Raw genomic sequence first — 8,034 nt, 5'->3', positions numbered from 1 at the left:
GAGAGCAATTTCCAAGTAATATGTCTTCCCAAAGCAATTTTTTCTCAGGGGATGATTGTGATGCGTTTTCAGGATAGGCACGACAACATTGATATTTTAATCATAGTCGCATGATTCTTCGAGTGCTGCAAATCTGTTCAGCTGGCTTAGGCCTTTTTTGTTAGTCTTACTCTTGACAGTCTTACTCTTGACAGATATGTCTTCCCAACGCAAAAACTTCACAGGGGATGATTGTGATGCGTTTTCATCAGATTGTACCAAGACAACATTGATATTTATCATAGACAATCTCATAAAAACACTCGGGAAGACAAAGCAATCTGAGACGCTTCCCAGGATTAGTATAAAATTTGCTGGGCGCCTATTATCTAGTGTCCAGCATAAAAAGTCAGTAATGATCCGGCGAAGTTTCTCATCTCCCTCTCCTAAAATGATACCAACATATATTATTATAAGCGCAAGGATAACAAAAAAGGCATTAGACATAATTATAAAGAGAGAGTATTCATGATGTTCATCTCTCACCTGCGGTTGTTTGATTGACAACGATTTTGAGGTGACCATCAGCCACTGGGATCTGATTCGTTTCACCAGCATAGATGAAAGCCGTACCACGAAAATCCACAAACTTTGGCAGAGGGCATATACAGAGACATTTAAGATTGGATCAGTACAATACAGAGACATTTAAGATTGGATCAGTACAATACAGAGACATTTAAGATTTAAAAAAAAAAAATTAGAGAGACTTTTTAAATTGGAATATTTTAGGTTAATTCACACCTTCTGAGACAAACTTGTCCTCCAGCCGCACTCTCTCTGAGACAAACTTGTCCTCCAAAACACTCTCCGGCACTAACCTTCCACCCTCACCACTTCCTACCACCAGCTGGACCCATGAAGGCTGCATATCAGGAGGGTCTCCGGGAGGGCGCCCCTTTTCTCCGATGTCGGCCATGGTCGTATCTTGATCCCCACTCCTTGGAAACCCTAAATCTCTCGCCGCAACCATATTAGAAGATTTCTATATGGTGAACACGTTACAATTCCTAAATAGTTGCTAATAATATATCTAATATAGATCTAAACCCGTTCTTAATACTGTTGATGATCTAGCTTGAGAACAGCAGAAAAAATAGAGATAAGAAGATCAGAGAAGAGAAGAAGCTTCGATTCGAGTCATCCTGAGGTCTGGTTTTTTCTCAAACCCATTTTTCCGACAAGCTCGACGACACTGACCCGTAACTGTAAGCAAAAGCAAAACGCTTTAAAAGTAAGGATTCATTATCAATTAAAGAGAGTCTAGTCTATGGCTCATCTTCTGTACTAGAATTGTGATTTAATTAATGTTTACTCAAAATCTGAAGCTAGTTTCTTGAGCTTTCCATTACCTGATAGCCTAGCATATGTCATGGAACACACATCTCAGCTACATAAAATTACCTTCGTTCATTAGGTTCTGTTTGTAGACTTTTTGAATCTGGGTATATATATAATAATTTAGTTTTTATAACTTAATCTTCTGCTGAATTTGAAACTTCGATAGTCAAGTGCTCGACTGTTTATAATGCACTTCACAGTGACATGCGTCTTTTTAGCAGGCAGCTGGATTCAAACAATGTGATTCTTGCTGTTCCAACCCTGTTGAATGCCATCTGAGGTTAACAATGCAGGTACATCTACGTGTCTTTTTTTCATTTTGCCATCCTGAAGTCTAATTACGCTTCTGAATGCCATGAGGTCAAGTATAAGAGGTTTTGGCTTTGTGGCAAGAGCATTTCATTTATTCTAATTTTGGTTGATCCTGCACTTCATCATTCCTTGTCAAACACTACTTAACTGCACCCTAAACAGATGACTGAGTTACCACTTCTACAGTTTATATAACTCTTCTTCCTTAGGACCTGGTGGTCATTGTGGTATCTGTATTCTTTTCTTTTGGTGATTGATTATGGGATTTTCAACTGCAGTTCTATTAGTGTCAAAATCTTGACAGAAACCACAAAAGTCATCCATGTATGTTCCAGGATTTTTCAATTAAAGCGAGACTAATCTATCTCAAAGCTTCGATACTAGATTTGTCTATGGTGTACTCTCAAATATGTAGCTAGTTTTTTTTTTTTTTTTTACTTTTCATTGCCTGATAGCTTAGCATATGCCACAGAAACACATCTCAGCTACGCTTTTATGCCGCTCATTAGATGTGGATGTCACAGAGTTATTTTCTGCTGAATTTAAACTATTCAAGTTCTTAATCCAGGTACATCCACTTGTTATGTTTCGTTTTGGTATCCTTAAGTCTAATTTAGTTGCTGACATGTTGTGAGGTCTATTGTCAGAGGTTTCGGCTTTATGGCACAGCATGTCATGCGGTCATATCATTTATTTAAACTTTGTTGATCCTGTATTCTGTCGCAGAACGCATGTACATTTTTTCCTCTCTGTTTATGGTGTGATATTTCTTGGAACACTAGCAACTGCCTGCCAAATAAAAAAGTACTAGATTTTAATCCGTAGTACATCACTTATCTATAATTTTTATTATTATCTATAATTTATATTATATTTGCTTGTTAAATTGTGGTTTTTTGTACATAAAGGAATAACTATAATTTTCAGCCGCTTAAGGAATAATTAAAATGTTAATATTAATTGTCAACCTGTGGTACACTGTGTGACTATTTTTTTTGTTAAATTTAGTTTGTTTTATTTAGTGTTTGAGATTCTATTTGGTTTTTTAGTTATTAGAACAAAAAATAAAGGATTTAAATGCATACTAAGTAATTTATAAGTTGTGATTAAGTCATATTTTTATAATCATTTACTTATTTTACAAAATCTTAGTTAAAGTAAGTTGATTTGATATGTCAAATATTCTAACATTAGTAGTGTTTATGCACAAATTTAATGATATTTAATAATTCCCACATGTCTTCTTTATAACCCGTCCTACTATATAACAACATTGTATAATATTTAAAACTTTTTATAAGCTTTTATTTATAATATTTTAAAGTTTTTATTAAGATTATATATATATCAAAAATATGATTTTAAAAAATGAGACCAAAGTTTTTATCTATATTAACATTTTTATCTACATTAAGAATCTTAGCTAACCTGTTTTGAAAAACAAAATAAGAATTAAATTGATATTTTCTTTGTTTGCAAAGAGTTTAGAGATAGAATATCTTCAAAAAACAATAGAAGGTGTCATTAATATAGTATAGCTTCTGTTTCCATAAAATATTAATTGCAGTTTGTTACATTTCTAGTAGGAATGGAATGTAAAATATTTAGGAACAAAATCTGATGTAATTGTTAGTTTAGAAAATTTTCTAGGAGTTAAGATTGTAAATAATATTTTAAATAAGTACAACTAAAAAGGCATAACACAATGTATTTCAAAAATGTTAATATAGATGTGCATTTTACTTTGAAAGCAACACAAAGGAAAGTTATAGGTTTAAGCTTTTCATAATAGAGTCATGCCGTAATAGCTTTTTAAAATCCTGTCAGATCATCCTGCATTGTCTTAGAAATTTTACTGCCAAGGGGATGGAATCCTAAACTGGTTCTTGGATCTCTTGGAGAAATAGTATTCCGGTTTGTTCCGGTTTATTATTCGAGTCTTTTCTTGTTGAGAAAGTTTCTCTGTGAATCATATCCAAAGGTGATAAATAATCATTCGTCTTATTGAAAAGGTGATGAGTGTAGTGCCTTTTCTTGTTGTACTAGGTTTGAACCTGCGGGACGATTTTAATTTTATTATGTTTTTAATATATTTTTTCATTTTAATTTTGAAATCTTAGCTGGAACAATATAAAATTTTGTTTTTGTGACGTGTTGGCATATTTTGTAGTTCATATAATAAAAATACAATATAAGAAATAAGTTAAAAGTTTTAGTGTTAGTTTAATAGTTCAAACTCGTCATGCTAGACCCGTCCTACAATGGATTTAAAAATTTTTAACCCACTGAAAATTATCCTACGGTAATATATATAAAATATATTTATTTTTTATTAAAATATTTAGACCTACAGTCGCATCCTTCCAACACACTTTACTTTAATTAAAAGGTCTAAATGTGGATACTAATTAACATGCTATCCATCGCGGTACAAAATTTTTTGGTTTAAAACATAACTAATGATTTCAATGTTATACTATATTTTAGAATATAAAAGATGATCATATATTTTGTTATTTAATGTCATTTACGTTTTATATCATGAAAATTATTACAATAGAAATAGTAATGATACTATATTTTCAAAAGTCATAACCAATTAAATTTATTAATTTTGTAAAATCCTCGTGCTTTGCAAAATAAAAACACAAATTACATGACCCGTTTTTAAAAAGGGGATCTTTTGATCAAGATTTAATTAAGGAGGGTGTATTCAACTTGACATTTTAAGTGATTTTGGGTAAAATTTACAAATTCTATGTTATTCAATCATGGATTTTAAAAAGTCTATTAAAATTCAATGTTATTGAACTGATGATTTAAAAATCTACTTTAAAATCTACTGTTATTCAAAACAGTTTTGTGGATTAGGATTTTAATAATTTTTAAGATTCTGAAGGATTTGTTTAGTTAAAAATACAGAAATCCAAATCTCATGGTTTTAGGTGGGATTTGAAAAAATTTTACAGAAAATCATATGAATTTCTCTAAAATCTATCAAAATTCTAAATTTCCTAAATCCCATCAAATTCTCCAAAATCATGGTTTGAATACAGCCCCTAAGTATAAGATCAAAATTAAAATAAACGACATGTTAAAAAAAGAATGATCTGAGTACATTATTTTTGGAAACCATATTTTTGACTTATTTCAAGAATTATAATAATTTTGGTCTAAGATTGAATCATAATATTTGTTATTTAACAATAGTACTTATAATTTAAGTTTTGTATCATAATACTTGTAAGTTTAATTTAAAAGCTAATATTTAAATATGATTTAATTTAGAATCTAAAAAGTAAAACAATTAAATATGATCTAGCTACAGCCAACAACAATTTACGGTGACATTGCTTATATGTTATAAGTAACCATCTAATTTATAAGATTAAATCCTTATTTTTGTGCTGGGGCAAAAAAAAGATCAGCCGAACAGAGACGTAAAAGTCATTTCTCTCTTTCGTCTCTCCTCCTCTTTCCATTCATTGTTTCCATCGCTAGTACCACATTCCTACACTGGATCAACGGATCATGTTTTCTTCATCCAATCTTGTAGTCTATATACTCAACAATTCCATGTCTCTGCCTCCGAATTTTTCTTATATCATCACCAATGGTTTATTTTAATGGATAGATTTGGACTTAGTCTAATCTATCTCCAAGGCTGGTTTCTTCCCCAAGGTAGTTCATTGCAAGTTGATAATCTTTGTTTTATTTTCCATCTGAAGAGCATAGATTTAACTTAGCTAGCATTGATGATTTGTAAAGCGATGTCTACAAAATCATATAAAATAAAAATTATGAAAAACAAAAAATTATATTGACATACTAAATAAAATGTATACACGTTCATGTAGATATGTGATTACAATAAACAGACTCTCAAACGTTAAAAAAAAAAAATTACCAACTAAGAACAAAGATTATCTTATGAAAATATACCTTTGTGAATGATTATGATTCGCTACGCTTGACAATTAATGAATTGAAGGACCCTGAATTTGCTACACTTGACAGCATTTCCATGTATGGAGGACCCTGACTTGCACCTTCCATGAAGTCTTGAAAGACTTGATGTCTTGGAGAAAAGCGTAGGAAGTAGTCATTGCCAGGTTTGTGTTTGAAACTTTGTTTTCGAGAAATGCTGAAGGGGAGATGATTTTGTTATGCGTTTGATGAGGATATTTATAGGTGAATGATATACTTTATGAAAAAGCACAAAATCTTTGATACGTTTAAGAGAAAGGTTCATTCGCTTTTTTAGGTTTGATTTAAGGGAAGTTTAGATTATTCGATACTAACATTTAGGGATTTTTTTGAGATTACAATGCACTAATTTTTGAAATATCGATTGAGCGAATCTTGTTAGTTTGGGCGATGATGATGGAAATTGCATTCATTAGATGGGTGTGATAAAGTCACGATAGTTGTGGTCATTAGGTGATGAAGATCTTTACGACGAATATAGAAACAGTTTTTTAGATATAGTTATGCTTAATGGGCTGTTTTGTTTACGCTTGGAATTATGTTTGCAGACATGATTGTTGTGGGTTTCGTAGAGGACTTTATATTAACGCCCAGCCCAATAACAACAAAGCCGGGTTTCATTTAAAAAGACGCGGATCCTTCCTAAATGGTCGGGTAATGTTGTTTAGTTATGGACAGACGAATTTGTCCTTTTTAATTTTGAGAAACGTTTTAGTTTTGTTCGAATTGAGTGGCAATTTGAGTAAATATAAAGAGAATTTCGGACATTTACCCAAACGTACTCCTCATTTAATTATATAGAGATATATTGAATTTAGGACGTTGTCGTTTATAAATCGTTAATGTTTTGGAGTTTTATAATCTAAGCTAAATTGGTAGTATATTAGTCAATTGGTTATATAACTTACTTTGTAAGTCGTCATATAAGCTTAATTTTTAGATGCTTAAACATCCCCAATGGCATTGTCCAATGTGGCTATATGGAGGCAGTGCTTGTGATAATAGTTACTAAACAGAGGAGTTGATGGTTCTGCAACGGTTTCTTCGATTGTTTGTGTTAGTACAACCCTGAACTGGATTTGCTGATACTCATTACTCTCTTTTGGTTACCAATCTGGTTGAAGACAATAAAAGTACAGGTATTGTAACTCCTTAAATGGACTGAAGCATTTGTTTGGTCCAACAGCTGGAGGACGCAAGGTCTAGTCTCACTAACATAAGCTTCAGTCCTTACCAACAAAACAAACCGAGAGTGTCATCTGTCAGATTTGGGTGTAGTATATGAATCACATCATTGACAAGAACAACCAATTTAGTCCGTCTATGATTAAATGTTACAGCTTCTCCAAGTTTGGAATTTTACAGAGAGGACGGTGGTCAACGCAAATAGTCAATAACTTAACTTAATTGGCATAGATTATTATAGATTCTAAGAAATTTCATCAACACAAACAAACACCACTCATAATTTATCTATCTCTGGGAAACAACATTATGAGATAAACAAGTACGTATATAGATCAGAGCTACAGTCTTCTACAGGAACAGAGTTAAAAGAAGAAAAAGAAGAAAGGCCTTGTTGTCTTTTGTGTGGTCAGAGCTCCATCTTGCAATGCTTTAATCTCTCTCTTTTTGAGACTTTCCATCAGAACCAACTGTTTCGACAAAATGGTAACAGTAAAAAAAGAAAGTAGCTCCAACTTCTCCTTTCTTTTCATACGTGCTGAAGTAGTTACATGAAAATTAGTAGACGTAAATAAAACATAATTTTGTTACAGCAATTAAGCAAAAGATTTAGTTGCGAATAACCCCACAAATTTGCTTGCTTCATCCAGATAACATTTCTCAGATTTTGCAATGACACCAAGCGCCTGAGATGAACGTAATGTGAGCATATGTACAATGGGAAAGAACAAAAACTAAACACCAACAGCCAAAACAGTAAGCTCTTGAAAATAAGTTAAAAATATACAATTGTCAAATCGATACCATATCAAAACATACCTCGTTTAGCTGGTAAAGATGTCATCTTCAAGGACAGTAATCAAGCTTATCTCCCCATCCTCCTAATGCACGTAATGCCCACTGCAGATTGTTCCCCAGCATCAAGCAAAAAGACATGTAACACCTCAAGTGAAATGATTGAACAGGGTATGAGATAAAAAAACGTGCCTTATGTGACCAAGCATGATAATGTTTGGTATCAAGTGAAAGTACTCTCCGGGTAAATTCAAGTTCTCTCCCTGCGACCTCAGGACCCAGTTTCCATCGCCGATGATGCCTAGAGAAATGAAACTATTAGAGCGGAACCATGGATCATCACACTATCAAAAGCACACAACCAAGGGTTGACTT

General features: G+C 32.5%; 1 long non-coding RNA gene across 4 annotated transcripts; it reads left to right on the top strand.

Moving 5' to 3' along the window:
* The first annotated feature begins 480 nt into the window (after positions 1-480).
* Positions 481-6,456, top strand: LOC104788179 (uncharacterized). 4 transcript variants are annotated; one of them, XR_768171.3, is made up of 4 exons: positions 481-1,273; positions 1,602-1,673; positions 5,710-5,804; positions 6,228-6,456. It is a non-coding gene; the product is annotated as an uncharacterized LOC104788179 (long non-coding RNA). The 4 variants fall into 4 exon arrangements; XR_768172.3 differs by having other exon boundaries at positions 766-1,273; positions 1,599-1,673; XR_015558575.1 differs by lacking the exons at positions 5,710-5,804; positions 6,228-6,456 and adding exons at positions 2,165-2,260; positions 2,340-2,489 and having other exon boundaries at positions 766-1,273.
* The last annotated feature ends 1,578 nt before the right edge of the window (positions 6,457-8,034 follow it).

Source organism: Camelina sativa, chromosome 5, assembly GCF_030686135.1.
Source record: "Camelina sativa cultivar CO46 ecotype springtype chromosome 5, ASM3068613v1".
NCBI classification, from domain to species: domain Eukaryota; kingdom Viridiplantae; phylum Streptophyta; class Magnoliopsida; order Brassicales; family Brassicaceae; genus Camelina; species Camelina sativa.
Note: the sequence above shows the minus strand (reverse complement) of the source record. Positions and strands in the feature narration are given on the sequence as shown.